General features: G+C 44.6%; 1 protein-coding gene and 1 pseudogene across 2 annotated transcripts in view; one reads left to right on the top strand and one right to left on the bottom strand.

Annotated features, from left to right (window-relative positions):
• FBXO34 (F-box protein 34) overlaps nucleotides 1–6,228 on the bottom strand; it is a gene marked incomplete at its 3' end in the record, with an annotated part of 70,145 nt that extends 63,917 nt beyond the window's left edge. The window contains exon 1 of the mRNA XM_080706969.1: nucleotides 6,185–6,228. The remainder of the gene's footprint in view (nucleotides 1–6,184) is intronic.
• Nucleotides 6,229–20,250: 14,022 nt separating this feature from the next.
• The window catches only part of LOC308271023, a 33,000-nt pseudogene continuing 28,900 nt past the window's right edge, over nucleotides 20,251–24,350 (top strand). Inside the window, exons 1-2 of the transcript in view lie at nucleotides 20,251–20,302; nucleotides 20,663–20,826. The product of the transcript in view is annotated as an uncharacterized misc_RNA (transcript). The remainder of the gene's footprint in view (nucleotides 20,303–20,662; nucleotides 20,827–24,350) is intronic.

Here is a 24,350-nt window from a genome sequence, read left to right as displayed (position 1 = left end):
TGGAAATAGGGTCTCTTAAGCCAGTGAGGGGCTTCAAACCTGTGCGATCCTCCTGTCTCTGCCTCCCAAGCGCAGGGATTACAAGCCCACCACACCCGTTTTTTTTTTTCATTTGTTTATTCTTAACACTTAGTATACTACCTCCCAAATGGGCTGCTGACAAAGTAGGTCCTTTGAAGAAAAAAACTGGTGAATGTAAGATTGCAAGAGATTAAAAAGCTAGTTAGGCTCACTTGGAAGGTGCACAAAGAAACTTTTTGTGGTGATGGTAAGGTTCCATTATCTTGACAGGAATATAGGCTACACAGATGTATAGACCTGTCCAGGCAAGTGTGTGTGTGTGTGTGTGTGTATCTTGTGTGTTATTATGCATAAATTTTACCTAGAAATCAAGTAAGCAGTTAATAATTAGCATGCTACAGTATGGAGGTGTAAAGTACACTTACACTAAAATACCATGAAAACATAAAACTGACTAATGAATGGTAAAGCCAATATAGCAAAATATGAATTACAGAATCTAAATAGTAGGTATTTAGATACTCAATATATAACAGTTTTCTGTAATCATTCTTTTCAGTATGTTAGGGGAAAAGAAGCAAAGGCTAAAAATGAAGAGTGTAAGAGGCACAGGTACTTCAAGTTTGTAAACTAAAAGGATTCACTTAAAAAAAAACATATATACATTCTGCCTCAAAGCAGAAAGAATATTTTTATATTTTATTTGGAAACAGGGTCTCACTAATTTGCTGAGAGCCTCACTAAGTAGCTGAGGCTGGCTTCGAACCCGTGCGATCTTCCTGTCTCAGCCTCCCAAGTGTGGGGATTACAAGCGTGCACCACCATGCCCAGCCTAAAGTAGAAAGAATATAATAGACATTTCTTTGTCCTTCTTCTATCTACCTCTAATTTTAGATTTCCTACATTTACTAGTTCTGACCTTGAGAACTTACTCTTATCTCTAAAGTGCTACAAGCTCGCTATGCTCCATTCATTCTAGGACAATCCAACCCTGTGGAGTCTAGGTCCTTTTGTACTGGGTCATGATAATCTATTTCCCATTCTTTTTACCTAAGTTTCTAACAACCCCTTAAACTGGCCTTTAAAAGAAGAAACGTCTGGGTACCTGGCATAATAAATGGTTTAACCTCTTGGCATGATTCTAGTTCTCAGACTCAAGATCCTCTATGACAATGTCAAGGGTTCTTGCAGCAGACCCTGGAGGAAATGGATCTAATCCAAGTATGACAATTCCTGACACAAAAATGCTCAAAAATGTTTGTTGAATGAAAGTCGTGCCTGATAATAATGTTATAACCACATAAATGCAGTGCTTAGTTTTACCTTTACACATAGTGTGCTAAAAGGAGGCAATGTACAAGCTAGGCTTATTTATTTGTTCATTTGTTTGTTTATTTGTTTAATGTGTGGTACTGGGAATGGAACCCAGAGGCATTCTACTTCTGAGCTACATACCAGCCCTGTTTTGTTTTGTTTGTTTGTTTGTAAACAGGGTCTCACTCAGTTGATGAGTCTCTCGCTATTTGCTGAGGCTATCCTCAAACCTTCAGTCCTCCTGCCTCAGCCTCCCAAGTACTGTGACTATAGGTGTGTGACACCATACTCAACTCAAACTAGGTTTTTAAAGTCCATTACTAGCCGGGCGTGGTGGCGCACGCTTGTAATCTCCATGCTTGGGAGGCAGAGACAGGAGGATCACACAGGTTCAAAGCCAGCCATGCTGGCTTAAGAGACCCTGTTTCCACAAATAAAAAAGTATAAAATAGGTCTGGGAGTGTAGCCCAGAAGTAGAAGGGCTTCCAGGAACCCCAGTACCATCAAAAAAAATAAATAAATAAATAAATAAATAAAGCCCATTACTTAAAAAAGAGAGATTTAAGGCCTTTTTTGTGGACTACTAACTAGAAAATGGAATTGGAAATGAAAGGCTGATAAGTTATTTTAATGCACACTGAAAAAGAAAAGCCTACCTACATTTTAATTATTAATGCTTTCCTAGATAACACCAGTAGGATCATCAGGTTCAAAATACTATAAGCATGAACTGAGGGGGAAAAGACAAATTAGGCAAAGATAAGAATTGAAAGGAATTCAATTTCCAAATGACCTAAATGCATTTGGAGCTCATCTGCTCATCTGTTGTTGTTGCTTCCAAAGGACTGCAGATTATGCACTTGCTGAATTTTGCCTTTGTTGCACATGACCTAACAAGGAAGGCATTCATTATACCATTGTAACTTCCCAAGTATCTGGTCCTAAACAGCTGCAAATTTTGGAAGGTAACAATGAATGATCTTGCTCAAAATAAGTGTATTCTCTCACCAACAAATTGTAAAACAAGACCAAAGCGTACTAGAATATCAGAACTGCAGAATTTAAGTTGGCCAAACATAAATTTAGAAATAAAGTAGAAAATGTTTTTAACATTTTAACTCAAAGCTCTATCATGTTAATAAAACAGACTCAAACATATCCTAGAAAATTTCTAAAATACAGCATTCTTACTCTTTATTACATTTGCTTTCATCCATCAGAAAGATGCCACATCACTAACGTAACTGGTTGATTTAGTCCCTTCAAATGCTGCAAGTAAAAAAATATAGCAAAATATGTTAAAATAATCAGCCCAATCTCAAATTTCCACAAAACCATTTATAAGAAGTAGAAACTGAGCTGGGCATGGTGACGCTTGCTTGTAATCCCTATACTTGTAAGGCCGCAACAGGAGGATCAAAGGTTCACAACCAGCCTCAGTAACTTGTGAGGCTTTCTACAATTTAGTAAAACACTGTTTCAAAATAAAGAATAAGGCTAGGGGTGTAGCTCAGCGGTAGAATGCCCTAGTTCAATCCCCAGTACCACAAATAAAAGTGAAAACTGCTTCCTAGGCCCAAATTTGCAAAGTGTGGATGAAAATATCCTGCCCGAAGTAGAAACCGACTATAAAAGTGTTTCAAGGGTTATGGAGTGTCATACAATGATACACATAAGTTGGCTTTTTTATACCTGTCATTGTTCCTTAATCACATGAAGATACACTAAGACATTTATTCTCCATCTTATTTTCCATAAGGAAAAAAAAAAAACAACCTTATTTTCCATAAGGGAAAAAAAAACCTTATAAAAAATGCTAAACAGAGGAGGCACATGCACTGCCTAGCAACAGCTATTCTATTATCAACTACAGGTTTTTCAATTCATATTTAGGTTGACTTCTATCCCTTCTCATTTATATTAGGACACTTAATTTACATAGAACCAAGCAGCATGCCAGAGAAGGCTGCTACTTGGTAAAGACTAATGCAGGTGCTTCTTTTTGTACTGCCTTCAACTCATTACCTTAACACCTTGTAACCATCCTTCTATTATAAAGGGCAGGCTGGTTAACACCCCCACATCAGTTGTTTCATATTTATTCAGGTATATATCAGTCTTTGATGCTCTCAAAACTTTTTTTTGGTGGTGGTACTGGGGATTAAACACACAGGCATTCTACCTCTGAGCTACACTCACAGTCTTTTTTATATTTTATTATTTTGAAACAGTGTTTCCCTAAGCTGCTGAAACTTGCCCTGAATCTGTGATCCTCCTGTCTCAGCTTCTCATGTCCTAGGATTACAGGTATGGTATGTGCCTTAGCTCATGTAGTTTGAAACAGGGTCTCACTAGGTTGCTGAGGGTGTCCTCAAATCCATGATTCTCAGTCTGCCCCTCCAGTACTGGCATTACAGAAGTGCACCACCACTTTTTTTTTTTGGTCCTACTGGAAATTTGACCTCTGAGCTACATCCCCAGCTCTATTTTATTATTTTTTTAATGGGATACTGGGGATAGAACCCAGGGGCATTCTACCTCTGCGCTACACCCCAGCCCTACTTTTTATTCTTTATTTTGAAACAGGTTCTCACTGAGTTGTTGAGGGCCTAAGTGGCTGAGGCTATCCATGAACCACAATCCTCCTGTCACGGCCTCCCAAATGCTGAGATTACAAACCCTATTTTTTATTCTCTATTTTGAAACAAGGTCTCACTAAGTAGCTAAGGCTGGCCCCAAATCTACAATCCTCCTTTTTCAGCCTTCCAAGTACTGTGATTACAAGTATAGGCCACCACACCTGGGCCCCACTCCTATTTTTTAAAAGGGGTGGGGAGACCAGAACAACTTTCAGTCTACCGAATGTTACAGAATCCTTAAAGTTGTGGTGAGGATCAAAATAAGATTTAATGGAGAACCCTGTCTTAGGAACTTTCTAGTCAAATCCAATCATAAGAAGTTGAGGGTGTAGCTTACGTGGAAGACTGTGGGTGCTTCCTGCAAGAAGCCCTGGGTTCAACCTCCAGAAATGCCTCCTAAACCCCACATTAATTAACAGGGGTAATTTCTGCTTTCAGATTCAGTATTAATGGGCATCGGATAACTGCCGTCTACAGCCTGATGCAAATCCAGACAAACAATGTTATATTAAAAACCTGTGAAGCCGGGTGTGGTGGCGCACGCTTGTAATCCCAGCATTTGGGAGGCTGAGACAGGAGGATCCAGGTTCGTGGACAGCCTTAGCTACTTAATGAGGTCCTTTGCAACTCAGTGAGATCCTGTTTCAAAATAAAGAATAAAAAATATGACTGGGTTTAGCTTGGAGGCAGAATGGCCCTGGGTTCCATCCCCAGTACTGCCAAAACAAAAACAAAAACAAAAACAAAAAAAACAAATACAAAAACCTGTGAAAGCAAACAGTGCAGGAATTGGGGGGGGGGAACCATACTTTTACAAGTCAAAGTTAGTAATATTGAGGACTTCTACCAAGCTTCCTAATGAAAACACTAGTTGTAATTATGCTGCAATTTTAAACCAGCTACTTTTTGAACTAGATTGTATGATTCTACAGAGGAGAAAATACTGAAAGTATTGATACACTCATATATCTGAAAAGGGTCAGTTAGCAAGAGACTAGATCTTGTTCCAGTCTGACCTCTTGACAACTTTAGAAGAAAAATATTCATAGACAAATCACTTGTTAAAAAAATTTTGTAGTTTATCCGGCGTGGTGGCACACACTTATAATCCCAGAATTTGGGAGGCAAAGACAGGAGGATTGCTGAGACAGAACAACCTCAGCTACTTAGTGAGGCCCTCTGCAACTCAGTGAGACCCTGTTTCAAAATAAAGAATAAAAAATAGGCCTGCGGTGTAGCTCAGAAGTAGAATGCTCCTGAATTCCATCCCAGTACTGCAAAAAAAAAAAAAAAGTAATTTGATATCTGAAGGTTCCACTGACAAAATTTGAGTTACCTGTCCAGACAAGCAGTCTTGGAATATGTTATTACATTAAGTTATATCCCAATCTTAGTAAGAAAGTGAGAAAAAGGCTGTTGTTGGCTATAACCATAGAAAACCTTCAATTATCCATGGTAGCTGGGGGGGGGGGGGGAGCAGACATGCTGGATAAATTAAATTCCCTGGTAATTATTATTTAAGAAGAATGCTGAATTAACTCCAACTTCTCCCTCCTTAATACAAAAAGTTCATTAAAGATTCACTCTCCCAGCTGGGTTACAAGGCAGTCACCTGTACTCCCAGGACTTAGTAGGCTGAGAGGAGAGGACCGAAGGTTCAGGGCTAGCTTTGGCAATTTAATGAGACTCTGTCTCAAAATTAAAAATAAAAAGGCCTGGAGCCAGGGGCTGTCGCGAATGCCTGTAATCCCAGTATTTGGAGACAAGAGATTCCGAGATGGCGAGGACAGCCTCAACAACGTAAAAAACTTAGTGAGACCCTGTCTCAAAAGTCAAAAATAAGGGCTGAGGTGAAGCTCAGAGGTAGAATGTCTGGGGTTCAATCCCCAGCAGCACCGAAAAAGAAAAAAAAGAAAGAATAAAAATATCTGCTCTCTCTTCCCTCTTGGCTAACAAATTTTCAGCCCAAAAAAGGTAGGCAAATTGAATTATCGGCACTCCAGCTGCATCTAGTTTTTCAACAATTCCGATATCAAACTGAGTGTAGCGTCCTGAAAGTCACTTACACGGCACACCCAACCCACTCTCCCCTCCAAACACACAACCTCCTCTTAGATTTCCCTAAATCAAGGGTCTTTCAACCGTACTGTGTGTGTGTGTGTGTGTGTTTAAACTCAAGTTCAAGCACTTGACAACTATTACATTTAAACTTGAAAATGCTGATATCGAACGACTTTCGCTTCAAATCCGCCGCGATTCCCCGGCGTCGATAGAAGACAACTTCCTCTTTCTCCGCTGCGGGTCCCCTCCGCCCTTCCGCGCGCCGACGACCCCGCCAGGGGCCTGCTGTGACATCACGGCCGGGCCCCGGCGGCCCTGACGTCACGGCCCGCGGCCCGCAGGCTGTGACCTCACCGCCGCCGGCGCCGGCCGCAGTGGCCCTGCGCAGCGCGGAGGCCGGGGCGCCGCCGGGGACCCGCGCCAGCTCACCTGCGCCGGGGCAGGGGAGGGGCGGGCGGCCGAGCCCAGGCGAGCGCGACCCCAACTTCCTCGCCGGCGGGCGCCGCGCCCGGCCTAGGCGACGACCCCGGCTTCGGGGCCGGGGCGCCCTCCGCCTGAGCGCCGGCCCGCGGGCCGCCCCCTCCCCGCGCCGCGAGCCCGGGACCGCGGCGCCCCCGCCCCCACCGCCCGCCCGGAGCCCGCCGCGCGGGAGGGGCGGCCACCGTGGCCGCCGGCCCCACCCGCCCTGGCCCACCTGGCTCCGGCGGCGGCACGATGCGGCGGCGGCACGATGCGGCGGCGGCGGCGGCAGGCCTGGCTCGCTCCCCACGGCAGAGGCGGACGGAGCACCCAGAGCGGCGCGGCTGAGCCCAACGCTCGCCCCCAGCCCATTTGTTTGGCTAAAACGGCGTGACGTCACGCGCCGGCCCAATCGACGGTTGGCCGGGGCGGGGCCGCGGAGCGGCGGCTCGCAGCGCCCCCTGCCGGACGCTGGCGGAGCCGAGGGAGGGGAGAAAGCCCAGCAGCGTCCGCGGGCCCCCTAGCGGTGGCGAGAGGAAGCGAGCGCCGCTGCAGAGCGAGGACGCCGAGCCCCGGGGCCAGCCCCGATGGCAGGGACCACGGGGCTCAGGTTTACGATGACCCGTGGGTGGGCCGGAAGCAGTAACTGCTGTTAAATATTACTAGATAGAGCGCACGCCCGGAATCCTAGTACTTGGGAGTGTGAGACAGGAGGATCTCAGGTTCGGAGATAGTCTCAGCAAATAGTGAGACTCATCGACCTATTTCAAAATAAAAATAGGTCTAGTTGAAAATTAAAATAGGTCTAGGATGTAGCTCAGATGTAGAATGTCCCTGGGTTCAATTCCCAGTGTCACACACACACACACACACACACACACACACACACACACAATAAGTAGAATAGGGCTGAGGGTATAGCTCAAAGGTAGAATGCCCCCAGGTCCAATCCCCAGCATCACAATAAGAAAATAAATGAACACTGCTAGATATACTAGTAGACTTGAGTCCCAAGCTTTGCTCTCTACTTGGAACCTGAACCTTAAGTTCTAACTCGTAAATTGAAGGAATCGGGAGTATCTCTGTCATTCTTTTCCTTGCAAACTAGCGGAAATGCCAATCAGAAAATAAACTTAAGCCTGGCGTGGTAGTGCATGCATATAATCCCAATATCTGGGAGGCTGAGACAGGAGGATTGCTGGTTCACGGACAGCCTCAACAACTTAGTTGAGTGATGAAGTGTAATTCAGAGGTAGAACCCAGTACCAAAAAACGTAAAGAAACTTTAAGGTCTCTATTTAACTTTAAAGTCTCATTGTTAGTCTGTAGAAGCTTAAGAACATGTTGATGGTGAATATAGACTAGACTTTTAATACACTATTTAAATCACCAGTGAAGAAAAGTTTTATCCTAGACCTTTAAAATCATCATGATTTTCATTGTAAAAATACTTTTAACTACATTGAACAATAAAGAAACGACCATGTGAGGACTGTTAAGGACCATAAGGAAGGATCTTTTACCTAAGCCACACTTGGCATTTGCTGTATTTTCTTTTAGACCTTTCGCCCCATTCATATTTGTTTTATAATGTAATCACAGTATGCACGCAATTTTGGATCCTGATTGTATACTTTTATGTGCGCTTTTTATATTTCTACATAAGCTTCATAACCACTTTAACAGCTGCAGAAAATTACCTTAAGTGGATATATAAAATTTACTGCATTAATTCTCTATTCTTGGATATAAAATTTTATTTTCATTCTTTTTGGAAGAAGGTACTAGGGGTTGAACCCAGAGGTACCCTACCTCCAAGCTACACTACCAGCCCAATTTTTTCTTATTTGGAAACATTCCCACGAGGTTGCTGAGAGCCTTGCTAAGTTGCCAAGGCTGGCTTTGAACCCTCGATCCTTCCAAGTACTGGGATTAAAAGCATGCACCATCATGCTCGGCTTCCTTTTTGTCATTATAAAGAAACCAGGGAGCCGGGCATGGTAATGCACACTTGTAATCCCAGTACTTGGGACACTGAGACAGGAGAATTGAAGGTTCAAAACCAGCCTCAGAAGTTTAGTAAAGCTCTTATTAATGAGGCCCTATTTCCAAATAAAATGTAAAATAGGTCTGGAGGTGTAAATCAGAGGTAGAAGGCCCCTGGGTTCCATCCCTACTACCAACACTCACCCCCCCCAAAAAAAAAAAAAAAAAAAAAGGGAAGCCGGGCATGATGGTATACACCTGTAATCCCAGTACTTAGGAGGTTATCACAAACCAGTGCCAGCAGTTTATTGAGATTCTCAGCAATGTAGCAAGACCCTGTTTAACTGTTTAAGGGGGGGGGGGACTGAGGGGATAGCTTAGAGATAGAATATTCCTGGGTTCAAGCCCCAGATTTTATTTTATTTTATTTTTGTGGTACTGGGGGGGGGGGGTGGAACCCAGGAGCCTTTCTACCTCCGGGCCATAGTCCCAGACCTATATTTTTTATATACTTTTATACTTTATTTGGAAACAGGGTCTCACTAAGTTGCTGAGAGTCTCACTACATAGCTGAGGCTAGCTTCGAACCTGTGTGATCATCCTGTCTCAGCCTCCCAAGCACAGGGATTACAAGCCTGTGCCACCACGCCCAGCAAGCCCCAGAATTTTAAAACAAAACATATTAGGGAGCTGGGCGTGGTGGCACGCTTGCAATCCCGCGCTTGGGAGGCTGAGACAGGAGGATTGCGCAGGTTCGAAGCCAGCCTCAGCTGGTTTAAGAGACCCCATTTCTAAATAAAATATAAAATATGTCTGGGAGTGTAGCCCGGAGGTAGAAGGCCCCTGGGTTCCATCCCCAATACCACCAAAAAAAAAAAAATTAAAAAAAAATTAACATATTAGGGGCTGAGTGTGTGGCTTGTGTATGCCTAGAAATGAGGCTCTCTCTGCATTAATCCCCAGCACAGCAGGAAGGAAGAAAAACTTTGATTTTAGCCAGCCCCTTACAAAGTATTTTTTTCCAGTTAGAAAACTACTCCTGTAAAATATATATGTATAAAAATCTTCATTTATTGTGGGGCATGGTGTCACATGCTTGTAATCCCAGCTCTTGAGAGGCTGGTTCAGGAGGATCTCAGGTTCAAGTCTGAGTCCGCATGATCTAGCGCAGTACTCCTCAGTCTCCCTGTGGTTTTATTTGTTGTTTTGTTTTTTATTAACATTGCAAACTGATTATAAAATGCTGAAATTCTTAAAAGCACAAACTGTTTATTTTATTTTATTTTATTTTATTTTGTGGGTCTGGGGATGGAACCCAGGGGCATTCGACCTCCGAGATACACCCCCTGCCCTATTTTTTTTTAATTAATTATTTTGAAACCAGGTCTCACTGAGTTGCAGAGGTCCTCACGAAGTAGCTGAGGCTGTTCACAAACCGCGATCCTCTGGTCTCAGCCTCCCGAATGCTGGGATTACAAGCGTGTGCCACCAGCTCGGCTGCACAAACTGTTTATTATTAAAGTCAATAGGCATAAAATTACTCTGTCAAATTTGTAATGAAGGATTGGGGGTATAACTCCGGTGGAGGACTTGCCTAGCATGCATGAGGGCATAGGTTCCATTTTCAGCACCGCCAATAGATTTGCTTTTTTTTTTAATTGCTAGTTAATTTTTAACTCTTCCACTCAATTTCTATCTTGTCATGATCTGACCTGTAGACCATACTAAGTAGTGCTGGAATACTGAGTAAGGATAATGAGTAAGCAGTGAGCCATGGTAGAAAACCCCTCCCTTGATTCTGTTTCTCCATCTGTTTAATGGAAATGATGCCTGAGAAACAAGGCGGGGAGAGCCAGTGTGGGACGTGACGCCAAGGGCCATGTGCGGGGTCCTCGGGAAGGCGCCCCAGGTGGGGATGGGAAGGGGCACCCAGAGGCCACGGAACTGACAACAGCTGAAAGAGCAATACAACTGAGGTGACACAGCAGCAGAAAAGGCTTAAATACATATGGTACATAACTGTGGTTCCATCAGCCATTAAAACCTGATTCTCTCAAGACAGCAAATATTGTATTGTACAGATTTGATTGTATCACTGCTCTCTGCTCAGGAAAAAACAATACATGAGAATCTATAAGCTACTGCTTAGTAAGTTCAGTCCTACCTCCAAAGGAAAAATACCCACCATCTTCTGCCTGGCCTTCGGATCTTCATCCGTACCAAACTCACTTCTCCTACCTCCAGGGAAAGGAAGCCAAGAGCAGGAGGCAGGCTTCTCCAGGACTTTGCAGCTAAGTGCATCTTTACTGTAGAACTGATCCTGCTTTTCCTTGTCCACTTGACTATATTTTTTACATTTTTCTATTTTTATATAATTTTTGGTACATGAAATTGACCATATTGCCAAGACTTTGCTGCCCACTCCATCTCGGCATCTACATGTGTGAGAATCCATGTAGTCATCGGCAATTAGCCCCGAGAGAGGGCATCGTCTCTGGCCAAAAAAAACTCCTCCACTCTTAGAATATCTTTCAGTAATGATTCTTTTAACTTTCCACATGAAATTGCTCCGATGGAAAAAAGATCAGGATTGCGAGAGAGAAATTGAATTCATGTAAAATAATCTTTCCAGTAAACCTTCAGCCTTGCTCAAATGGTAATTAGATTAGCCTTGTTCAAATGATAATTAGAAGCAGCATTCCAGTCCACCTTTGACCTAGTGATGCCTGGAGTTAACAGCGACACCACCTGGTTAAAAATAGCTATGTAAAAACAAAGGACAGATAAAATAGATGTGTAAAGATGAAAGAAAGAAAGAAAGAAAACATGGTGAGAATAAGAAAGTATTTTGTATGAAGAAGAGCTTATCCTAAGATTGGCCCGAATGGGAAAGAGAGAATTAGGATAACCAGAAAAGAAAAGAAAGTTGCAGAGGGTTAGTGATAGGAATATGGATTATTAAAAGAGGGAAAATGCTCAGCTGCTAGAGAAATATATGTGACAACTAAATCTAAAGACCTCATGTTATTTCTTGGTGCCTACCTGCTAAACTGTGTCATGAGTTTGTTTTAAGTTTTCAGACAGCGGATAGCATTGCAGACAAAATCCAGCAGATATTCATCGAAATTCCCTAAATCATCATAAAGGAACACAGACTTTCCTTAAGATAACTATATGAAAGCTGGAATCTCGGACTTCGTCCCCCATTATATATAAAGAAGAACATTGGACTAAGCCCTAGGAATGAGAGCTCTGAAAGGGTTAAAGAAAACCCTTAAAAAACAAACTGGACTTTTCAAGTGATCTTGGATGTGATTTTTAGCCAAATAGCCTCTGCAGCTGCAAGGCCAAAGGGGGCTGGGCTCTGGAGCACAAGACCCACCTGAGATAATGGGACTGATTTCAATCACAAAAGCCTGGGATAGCCCAGGCCTTACTTTTGTCTTGTTCAGGGTTAGTAATTTGCATGTGTATCTCTCTTTTTTACTTTGGGTGTTTTGCACTTCTTTTTACTAGAAATTCACTGGGAGAGGGGAATATATAAAAAATCTTGTGTCCAAAATAAAGTGTTCGATTGCACAAGAAGCATCGATCCATGTCAGGTTCTTTCTAAAGCGCCGATCATAGGATTATTTTCCTAGGAAAGAACCGCTACAGATAAGAATCTGTGGAAAATCACTCTATCCTTCCCCACCTTTACTGAGACCCTCGACCGCGAGCAAACTCGCGCCCCACTGGACTAGCTGGCCTTGGCTTTCAACACCATATTATCATGAAACTTAAATAAGAGAAAGCGTGCTTTCAAAAGTTTAAACGTTGCAAGCCGGGTGTGGTGGTGCAGGCTTGTAATCCCAGCATTTGGGAGGCTGAGACAGGAAAATCACGGTTCATAGACAGCCTCAGCTATGTAGTGAGGCCCTTTGCAACTCAGTGAGACCCTATTTCAAAATAAAGAATAAAAAAATAGTGCTGGGAGCCGGGCGTGGTGGTGCACGCTTGTAATCCCCGCGCTTGGGAGGCTGAGACAGGAGGATCGCACAGGTTCGAAGCCAACCTCAGCTACTTAGTGAGGCTTTCAGCAATTTAGTGAGACCCTGTTTCCAAATAAAGTATAAAATAGGTCTGGGAGTATAGCCCGGAGGTAGAAAGCCTCTGGGTTCCACCCCAGTAGCACACAAAAAAAGTAGTGCTGGGGGTGTAGTTCATAGGTAGAATACCTCTGGATTCCATCCCCAAAACTGCAAACAAGAAAAAAAGTTTAAACTTTGCAAAGGTAAGGCATGCACCTAACTATGCCTAGAATATGATCCTTGTTGCAGGCTTGGAGCACTGAGCTTATGCCAGGGTGTATGCATGCCTGAAGCCAGGTAGCAGCAGGAAGCAAGGCAGGGGCTGCTTAGCCACGGGATGCAGATAACATACACAATCAATAGGACAACTAAAGAGAAACAGAAGGACCAAGGCAGCAAACTACCCACAGGTACAGGCTAATCTCACAATTCAGATGTGGGATCCTAAGGGATGTAAAGTTGAATATTGAAAACTGAACCAGAAAAATACTAAAAAATCACAGTCCTTATCCTTTACTTTTGGGATCTCGTGCTCCTATGAAAATCTGATAAAAGTTAAAAAAAATAACAGTCTCCTCAGAAATAAGGTACATACTGTATATGGGCAATTTCTTTAGTTTCATGAGTCTAAGGACTGAACCCATAGGCATCTTGCCTCTGAGCTATATATCAGCTTTTTATTTTTATTTTGAAACAGGGTGTCTCACTAAGTTTCTAAGGCTGGCCTGGAACCTACGCTCAGTCCCCCAAATACTGGGATTACAGGTATGCACCACCATGCCCAGCAATACACAGACAATTTTTAAAATTTAAATTTCTTTTAAAAGTCCCTTAGGTTAACTTGATTTACAGTCACCTACACCCTCACAAAGGGAGAATTAAAGAACGTGAAGAGGATTGACAGCCTCCTCCAGTAGAATGTCATAACCTTATCAGGTCCCAGGTGCTCCTTCCCCCATGAGATGGCCCTTAATGGATCTTATTGTTAGTGCCTGTTAACCTTTCAGCAACACTTAGAAGATGGCTTTTATGTCAACACAGTGGACTCCGGCAGTTTCCATTTGGATCTCACTGTGGAGCTGGGTACATTGAGGGTTGAACCCAGGACCAGTCTACCTCTGAGCTACACTCCCAGTTCCATGTTTCATTTGAAACAGAGTTTTACCAGGTTGCTGAGAATCTCCCTACATTGCTGAGGCTGTTCTCAAACCTGTGATCCTCCTGTCTCAGCCTCCCAGGTACTGGGATTTTAGATGTGTGCCATCATGCCTGACTGGATCTCACTTCTTGATAGGGCATAGGAGGTGATTCCTCCTGTACTACAGAAGCTATGCAAAACTTAGGCCAAAATTTTTACATTCTTATCAAAATTAGCATGAGGGATGTTAGATGAATTCGGTTCTTATTTCAGATCCCCCCCCCATAAGCTAAGTGTCCTGAAAGGCCCTGGTCTGACCAGTTAAGCTACCATCCCCCTCTGAAACCTGGTCACTTGCCTGGGAGACCTGCCCCCTCCTGGTGCCCTTGGCCAATCAGTGAAAGGGACATTCCCCACTGACCCCGAGCCAATTACCTGGCCGCACGACCCCCTCCCATGGGACTCTAGCCAATTAGTTCAAAGGGCATTAGCCCCCAATCTGTAACCCCAAGCCCCTATATAACCCTGATCCCAGCACATGCTCTCTCTCTTCCCGGATTCTTCTTTCTCTCTCCCCCTCTGTCTGTCTGTCTGTCTGTCTGTCTGTCTGTCTCTCTCACTCACTCTCTCTCTCTTTCTCTCTCTCTCTCTCTTCCTTTCATACCGGCCCCTCCAATAAATCTCTTGGCTACAAGGTGGTCTCTGGTGTGATCAAACTTTGTCCTTTCAGTGGTGCCTTGTGACTCGGTTGGGATTCCCTGCCTCTGGTGACCCGGGGCAGGACCCCATCTAAACCGGAGGACAAACACCCACCGAGCCCCTTTAGCCAGGATCCATTCTTTTGATCACTTCTCAGCAGCACTCAACATTGATCTCCAATTGGTAAGTCTCCCCACCCTCCTGGGCTCGTAAACTCGGGATTGACCATTGATTGTTCAGCAACTCCTTCAAGGATCTCTCAGGGAGGAATGTACCCCACCTAGACCTTCAAGGTCACAGTGGTCTTTGTGGAGTCCCAGTTTGTTCCTTCTCGGAAACTCGGCCTCAGTAGTCGAAGTGCTCTCCCGGTCTCTCCCTTCCTCACACTCCCCCAGGGGGAAAAATCCCGGCCGGGTAACCCACGATCTCCGGTCTCTTGACCTCTCTCCGCCTCCTGAACTCCGGTGACGATCAGAGGATTCAGTGAGCGGACCAGGTGGTTAGCTCGAGAAGGACGCTTCTCCAGCTCTTCCACCACTAAGCCCTCCCCCTCATGGGTGGTCTTCTTCTATTCTGGCCGATTTTCCGCTAAGGTGTCTTTTAAATGCCCTTAATCTGCCCAATGTATAAAACTCTGTACTCTGGATTGGCCTACGTAGCCCTTTTAAAAAATGCCCCCCAGGGGTCTCTGGATTCCTCCCTGCTGAGGAATATTTTTAACTTCTGTGAGTGATCGAAACTATGGACAGAGATTTTCTTTTCTCCCGCCACAGCTACAGCTCTGCAATCAGCAGTGGCTCCTCCCTGCCCTCCTCCAACCTCTGAGTCTAACTGCTTCAGCCTCCTCTTCACGGCTCCACCCCTCACCCTTCCTCCTCTTCCTGCACAACTGCGACCCCTCCTCCTGCAGCCCTTTCACAGCTAGTCCCTTCCCCCACCCTCAGGTCTTGTCCCCCGCTGCTTTAACCCCACCCTCAGGGAATGCCTATCAGGCCTGGTTCTCCCTGCTCGCAGCAGCAGCTCCTGGTGCAGCGGCTGCTTCCCTCTCCTCTCTTCCTTCCTCCGCGTCCTCCCCACCTTCAGTGGGCCCTTTACTCACTCTCCTTCACAGGCTGCTCATCTTCCCTACTCTCCCCTTTCCACCATCTGGCCCTCTATGCTGGCTAACCAGGCTGGCGCATCTCCTTCCCTGGCTTCCTTAACATTGGCCTTGACATTCCATCTCCTAAACCCTAAAGCACAGGCCAGCGCAGCCAGCACTCGCACACCCTCAGTCTAGTGGGAAAGTGCCTTACAAGTCAACCAGGGGGTGGGAGCCCAGGGAAGATGGAAGATCAGCCTGATAAGAGGGAAGGCACAATTTATTTTACACAGCCCTGGCCAAAGGTCAGACTGTCCATGGGGCTGGAAAGCTGAAATTAACTGCCTGGACCATCAGGCTGATTACAGAGAGACCCGCTCCTGCTGATCAGTTTCCCAAGATTTCTTAGTTTGTAAATCTAACGTCTTAATTCTCTACAGTAACTGTAATTTGGTTATTAAGTTAGATAAATGTAAAGTGTGAGTAATGCTTTTAAAATGCTCTTAACTTCATAAGGTTTAAAGTAACATTTAAGTCTTTTAAATGGATTTCTAGATTGTTGGTGTAAAGACAACATTATAAAATGACATTGCTTTTGGGTCAGCTTGTATGTAGGATATAAAGAACGGAAAGTCTGTAAGAATAAAAAAGCATTTGGTATAGAGTAATGTTTATTCTACAATTGTCCCAAATGGAAAAAAAAAAAAAGGAGGGACTAGTATAAAAATCAAAGGGTTTTTGGCAAATCGTAAAGCATTTGTGGATGTTTGTTTGTATATGTGTAAAGATGGTTTTATATAAAATTTACTTAAAAACCTGCAGTAAGTTTCTATGCAGCCTACCTTTTTAGGCCTCTGGAGACCATTCAATTCATACTTATATTTGGCCCATGGTTACTAAATTATGTGGTCAAGTTTGTTATCAACAGAGTTAAAGCCATCAAGATGCAGATGCTGCTGCAGATAATATCCAAGATAATTATCTATCTGTAAAATCTGCCTGTAAAAAACGCTCTCCTGCAACCCAGACCAGCGAAAGGCATGAGTCTTTTATCTCCATGAGTTTTTCCTACTCTGTCCCAGTCATCCCTTTGTAAAACTTGCTTCCCCCTCAGGCCCTCCTCCTCAGAGCGCCCATTCACCTGGCCCAGGGTCCAGGCTCCAAGTCCACCTGTTTCCTGCCCACACCCGGTGCTGAGCCTCAGCCTTGCCTCCGCACCACCTTTAAAGCTAGAGGAGTTTTAAAATGCCCTGGTAGCCTGGGTTCTGTTCCTAGTTAAAAACTCAAATACCTAAAAGGGTAAATTGCAGACCTAGTTTTCTGATGCAAGCCTTTATACAAGTTTATTATGATCATTTTCACTCTTTTAGAGCTCATGGATGTTTCCAAATACAATGTTTATTTCTCTTAAAAGGTTTTTCTTTGGCACTGGAAATATATATTGCAGTGATGATCCTTCCTATCACATTGATCTGCCTTGGGTAAAGTTTAATAAGACCTGTGTATACCTATGAACTATAACATTTTAGATATTTGTGTTCTGAATATGTACAGGCCTAATTCTGCTTTGTATTTTTTTCCCCAAAAAGAGCTATGTAACTGTTCTGTCACCTGCAAGGCAGCTTAATAGACCTGGTGGAACTGACCTTCTGGGTCTTCAAGCTGAGACTTAGGAAACAATTTGGAAATAAAGGACTAAGGTAAAACCACCCATATTTTGGCCCTAGTCATCTAAGGTCAAATGCAACCCAGGGAATACGTGATGGGACTTCTCAGGGTTTTGTACTTTCTGGGAAGTCACCCAATCCCCCGAGAAGGGAGATTGTGGAGACCCAGAGACAGAGCCACCAACCCATTCTCTGCAAAGGGAAGGTCATCAGAGAGGAAAAAGTCCTCTCATGCTTCAAGTAAAGCAAAATGGTCAGCAGTACCATGATATGACCTGTCCTGACAGAGGGCACGACTGGCGGAGGTGAAGCCTCACCAAGTCCCTAAGAGTAACCCTGAGGAGCCTCGACTGACCTCAACAGCAAAATTCTTAAACACATATGTTTGTGCCCAGCTTGGCCTTGAATTCCCAGAAAAACAGTATAACCAGAGGCAAATATGCTGTTTCAAGAGTGACAAATAGGATCTGTATTAAAGCCATTTGTAAGTTTTACAGGTCCAAGACCGTCAGACTTCTAACAAGGAAAAATTCCTATTTGTGTAAATTCCTAGAGGACAAAACATGCAAAATCTTTTTCTAGGATTTATGTCACAAAAGCTTCGAGGTGTTATCAACCTCGTTGCACCTGTTCCCCTAAATACCCTCATCTCCAAACTTGCTTCTCACCTTGATATTTTGTCCCTTGCCCATATTCAATAGATAAAATAGGGCAACGATAACCTGCTCTTACTCCTGCTTACTTCATCCTTTGGGATGTCAGAAATTTCCTGTGGTATGTTGTTTTAATATTACTGATAATTCAAGGGCATAACTAGTTTGATATATGACGTGTAAAACTAGACGTTACTTGCCAAGCAAGTAAAATCTTTGGATATGATCCCCCTGGATAGCATGGCTTTTGCTCTAACTCCTTACTCCTCTTCATCCTACTTTTTGGGCCATGCATAATCAACCTGATTAGGTTGCAAATACACAAACAAAAAGAAAAAAAAGAAAAAGAAACTCACTAACCGCTCTGTTAAGGAGCTTCTTCTCTTGCAGACCAAAAGCCAACATACCCTCCTCAGATGCACAGGACCTCTGAAGACCCTCACAGTGCCTGCGACACAGCTCCCATTTCTGGGTCTACCTTCGTCCCTTTGTCATGCAGGAAGTAGTCAGAGAGAAAATCCAGCTGCCCACTTCCCAATATGTGGGCACTGTGAGGTCTGGCTGTGAGGCCTGGCCAGAGGAGGTAGGGAACAAGACACTCCAGCAGTGGCAGGAGAGAGATCCTAACCAACTCCCTGCCTGCAGCCCAGAAACCCACCTGCTGCGCCTCTATCAAGACCACCAGTGGGGATTTCACGCTTCCTTTCCTCTCCACTATTGCCCCCCACCCCCGTTCTGTATTGCTTTCTCTGTCAGGTCCTCCTTAATGCAAAACTTCCTTGTCTCCATCCCATATCCGCACTCCCAGTGCCCCTCCTCTGCTCTAACGTCCTGTGGCACTTTCACATTCCTTATCACCCTCAATCCTTAGGTAAAGTTGAAAGGACCAGTCGAACTCTCAAAAGTTCTCTCTAAGCTCTCTTTGCAACTCCACCTTGATTGGGTAAAATTAAATTCTCCCCCACAAAAAAACCCTTCTGAGGCCATGTTTAGGCACTAACTCTGGAAATCTCAGGACACACTGCTGCCTGACCAAATAGGCTTGCCTCCCAGTTTCTGTTAACACCTGGGTCTGGGGTCCATTTCTCTCTCCCTTGGAACTTAAGAAAGGTTTCTCTTGCTGCAAAGTGGACATGCCCTCTCTAAGTGGTGCTATGCACCCCACTGCTGCTAAGCTGCATAAACCGTCTGGAACCCTAACATCCTGAATTCATGTCTCCCGACTTAAGCCTGCTGAGCATGACAATGCAGACCCTCCTAAATATCTCCCACCCCGCTCCTCTCACTTTACTTGTACACCCTCTTTCGGCAATCCCCTTAAACTCCACTTCTCTCATGCTCATACCTCTTCCTCCATCCCAGAGAAAGCATGATTCTACCTTTTCTTGGCCTGTTTCCTGCCTTCCTATGTCAGCTATGCTGCTCAGTGCCTAAGTGTACTGTACCTCCTTGCCAGTATCTTTTTCAAGTCTGGCAATTAGGTAACAGGATAAGACAAATCCGTCTTCTTGATAAAAAATTGTGCCCATTTGATAATTGCCCACATGTTCTTCTGATGTTTGCTGCAGTCTCCACATGTGCTCATCAGTGCCTACCACAATCTAGGAGAAAACACCTCCGCCTCCAGGGGGACCAGGAGCAGAGACCCTGGAGGATGGGAGGGATGCCTACGTTGGAAAGGCAGGTACCACTGGGCCTACCCATATATGGGAACAACTAAGACCTGGGAAATTATACCATCCCAGTTACCATCAAAAGGCAGCGAAAATAATGTACCTTTTAAAATTAACAGCCCTACCACCTGGCAGAGCCGCATTGCAGCCATAGGATTTGATAATCACGATTACTTCCATGGCTTACGAAAAATTAATTCTTGCACACCTAAGGCTCTGGAAGCCCTCAGTGTCACTAGACAACAGACAGTGGTTCATCTCAAACACTTAAACCTCACCCTCTCCTTCTCGTGGGACACTTCTCTCCCTCTCCCTATCCTTACTGGCTAACTTTTCAAACGTCAGTCAGTACTTCAGCCTGTTCCCTATGTGCACCGCTCCACAGGTCCTTGCTCATTCCCATCCCAGTGATGTCCTTTAACATTATGTCCACCCCAACCTGCTCAGGGAGACCCTTACTCAGCTCCTCCTTCTCCCTGATTCCCTCTTTTCTCAATCTCACTTCCTGCTGGGCCAGAAATAGTTCCTTATGCTGCCTGTGACCCCGATGGATCCCTTTAAATGGGAACTCAGTTACCCTTCCCCCAGACATGTGTTTTCCTTGCTCCTCTCAAGTCTTCCCTTGCCTTGGGCCCACCACAACGGGGCCCTGTCATTCAGTTACCTTGATTCCCAGCCTGACCCTCTATACTGAGGCCGAGGTCACCGACCTGCTCACCACCGACCTGCTCACCTCTCCCACAGCTGACAGCTCCTTCCCTGGACCTAACCTTGACTTATCCAGGACACATGACGGCAGCCACCCTAGCTGTCCTCCTAGGGGATAGTTTAGTTACAGCAGGTACAGCTATGGGACTGGCAGCAGGGGAATTGGCACATTCTCTTGTCCAGGCACTCCAACAACTTTCTTCTTTAGCTGAGGTCCTACTTCAGAATAGTACTTGCTTCTATTATGTCAATCAATCAGGTCAGGTGGAATATAACCTACAGCACTTTAAGAGGATAATACAGGACCTAAAGGGTAAAGAGGACCTCTTGGCACCGAGAGGCCTCCTGGGGAAGATGGAAGGGGCTGGCCCCATGGTTGTTACCACTCTTGGGCCCCTTTCTAACCTTAGACCTGATCTTGATGGTAGTCTCCTGCATCATCTGATGCCTCCAAGACCCAATTACCCAAATCTTTAATCAAACATTCAACCAGCTTCTTCTCAGGGATTATCAGCCACTCCTGACAGCAACACCAGAAGACTGCTCACAGGGAGAAGCGATCGCCCCGATATAAAGTCTCGAGATCTACGAGCAGACACTGACTCGCTCCCTCATCGATCCGTCCACCGCTGGCCTTGCCCACTTTCACCTCTTCATGTGAATGCTGACGGATGCTACCTCTGACATGCCAACGTGTGCTCTTCCTATACAGTCTCAGGCAAGGCAGCTGGATGATTCCTTCTATCAACTCCATCACCAACTGGGCCACCGTCCTTGAAGATATGTGGCTACAAGGAACCTTTTCTGAATTCAGCCCTTGTGAAATTTTTGCCTTTGGCACCTGGGTCCTTGGACTCCTAGCTGGACTCCTAGTCACTTTGAGACTGGACTTTCTTCCCCTTAACTCCTCCCTGAGTGACCCCACGTCGCCCCTGTTCAGCTCCGAAGCAGCCAGACTGATGAACGACGCCCCGTTTCCACAACCAAAACAAAAAGGGAGGAATGTTAGATGAATTCGGTTCTTATTTCAGACCCCCCCCCCATAAGCTAAGTGTCCTGAAAGGCCCTGGTCTGACCAGTTAAGCTACCATCCCCCTCTGAAACCTGGTCACTTGCCTGGGAGACCTGCCTCCTCCTGGTGCCCTTGGCCAATCAGTGAAAGGGACATTCCCCACTGACCCCGAGCCAATTACCTGGCCGCACGACCCCCTCCCATGGGACTCTAGCCAATTAGTTCAAAGGGCATTAGCCCCCAATCTGTAACCCCAAGCCCCTATATAACCCTGATCCCAGCACATGCTCCCTCTCTTCCCGGATTCTTTCTCTCTCCCCCTCTGTCTGTCTGTCTGTCTGTCTCTCTCTCTCTCTCTCTCTCTCTCACTCACTCTCTCTCTCTTTCTCTCTCTCTCTCTCTTCCTTTCATACCGGCCCCTCCAATAAATCTCTTGGCTACAAGGTGGTCTCTGGTGTGATCAAACTTTGTCCTTTCAAGGGAGATACTAGATTTCCAACAGATGTTCTCTCCACAGGCAGTGAAGTCAAACCAAAATATTTTTGTTGTTGTTGTTTTGAAACAGGGTCTCGCTAGATGCTGAGTTACACTAGGTTTCTGGGGCTGATCAAAAACCTGCAATCCTCCTGTCTCAGCTTCCCAAGTACTGCGATTACAGGACTGCACCACCATGCCTACCTCCACTAATTATTATGGTACAGAAGAAATTTAACCCAGCTTCATTTCAAGGACAAAAAGTACAGTAGGAAAAAGGAAAGCAGCTCATCGCACATTATTAGATGGAGTAGCTCACCTATAATTCCAGTACCGGGAAGGCTGGGACAGGAGTCGAGTCAAGGACAACCTCAGCAACATGGCAAGACTCCCAGAAACCTAGCAAGACCCCGTTCCAAAATAATAAATAAATGGGGCTGAGGTTGTAGCTCAGAAATAGATGCCCCTGGGTTCAATCCTCTCTCTCTCCCTCTCTCTCTCTCTCTCTCTCTCTCTCTCTCTCTCTCTCTCTCTCTCTCTCTCTCACACACACACACACACACACACGCCTCATACATTACAAAGAAAACCTAAACAAAGGCAGAATCTAAGACATTCTGCAAGAATATGACCAAAAGTAGAACTACCTGAATCCAAGAGAAACCAGCCAAACAGCCAATTATGATATTGGTACTTCAACAGTAATTACCCTTGATTGAATTCTCTCAGTCACCAGCTGATAAGAAGGATATTTATAGCCGGGCGTGGTGGCGCACGCTTGTAATCCCCGCACTTGGGAGGCGGAGACAGGAGGATCGTGCAGGTTCGAAGCCAGCCTCAGCTAGCTTAAGAGACCCTGTTCCCAAATAAAAATATAAAATAGGTCTGGGAGTGTAGCCAAGAGGTAGAAGGGTTCCATCTCCAATACAACCAAAAAAAAAAAAAAAAAAAAGTGACATGAAAGAAAATGGATTGGGTGGGTCAATGTGGGATCAGTTCCCCACTAGCTGCCTACAGCATTTTTCCTCTTACATCCTTATTAAAACTGTGATCTCAGCCGCCCTCTCTGCTTCAGGGGAGATGGGCCTAATAATGAGTAGCCTAAGCCAATGTTTTTTTTTTCTTTTTTTACTTTATTTTATTTAAATTTAATTTTTAATTTTTATAAGTGGAACATATTGAAAGTGGTGTACATTTAGATTGTGCTTCATGCCCTTCCCCCTCCATTTCCCTTCTCCCCTCCAAATAGAGAGTGTCCAGGATAACCATGTTGTATTTATGCTATTACACATATTCATATGTAGCTCCTCCAGTGAACAACCTCAGCTTTCTTCCTCTCCTATCCTTCCGTTCAAGCTTTGCTGAGATTTCCCCTCCGTCATCTGGAGTCCCTCTGGTATTATCACTGCTCCCTAGCTTGGGCATATTAGAGAAAACATACATCCCTTCTCTTTCTGTGCTTGACTAATCTCACTTAACTAATGTTCTCTAGTTCCATCTTCTTGCAAACGCTATTATTTTATTCTTTGTAGCTGAATAGAATTCCATTGTGTGTATCTCCCATAATTTTGCAATCCATTCATCTGTTGATGGAGATCTAGGTTGGTTCCATATTTTGGCTATTACTAACTGTGCTGCTATGAACATGGGTATCCATATGTTAACGTAGTTCTCTGATTTCAACCCCTTTCGAAAGATACCCAGGAGTGGCATAGCCGGATCAAATGGTGGATCTATTCCCAGTTTTCTAAGGAATCTCCATACTGATCTCCATAGTTAAGCCAATGGTTTTCAATAGGGTGATTGATTCTGCTTCTCAATAGACATTCAGCAATTTGTGGGGACATTTCCACCACTTAAAGAAAAGTACCATTGATATCTAGTAGGAAAAGACCAAAGGTTCAACACTTGACAGTGTACAGCTCAGTCCCCCAAAGGGAAGACTTATCCCACCATAACATCAGTGATCCCAAGGCTGAGAAAGCTTGCCCCTAAGGTAAACAGTGTGGTCCAATCTCCCTTTCTGTGATTGACTCTAGCAGATGTGTGTGATGAATTCCAGTCAATATAATACAATGGGAAATAGGCCAAGATATTGCAGGGGAAGTCTTTTCTTACCCTTAAAAGTGGAGATATTCTCTGGGCATGATGGTGCATGCCTGCAATACCAGCTACTCAGGGAAACTGAGGCAGGAGGATTGCAAGTTTGAGGCTAGCCTGGAAAACTTAGCAAGACACTGTCTCTCTTTTTTATTTTTTATTTTTTATTTTTTTATTTTATTTATTTATTTATTTATTTATTTATTTATTTATTTATTTATTTATTTTTGGTGGTACTGGGGTTCCTGGAAGCCCTTCTACCTCCGGGCTACACTCCCAGACCTATTTTATATTTTTGAAACAGGGTCTCTTATGCCAGCGCGGCTGGCTTGGAACCTGCGCGATCCTCCTGTCTCCGCCTCCCAAGCGCGGGGATTACAAGCGTGCGCCACCATGCCCGGCTATTTTTTTATACTGATAATTGAACCCAGGGGCATTCTACCTCTGAGCTACACCCCCAGCCCTATTTATTTTTTATTTAAAAACAGTCTCACTAAGTTGTGGAGAGCCTCACTAAGTAACTGAGGTTGGCTGTGAACCTGCAATCCTCCTGTATCAGCCTCCCAAGTACTGGAATTACAAGCTTGCACCACCA

This window comes from Muscardinus avellanarius (genome assembly GCF_963383645.1).
Source record: "Muscardinus avellanarius genome assembly, chromosome: 12".
NCBI classification, from domain to species: domain Eukaryota; kingdom Metazoa; phylum Chordata; class Mammalia; order Rodentia; family Gliridae; genus Muscardinus; species Muscardinus avellanarius.
This window is presented reverse-complemented; position numbering and strand designations above follow the sequence as displayed.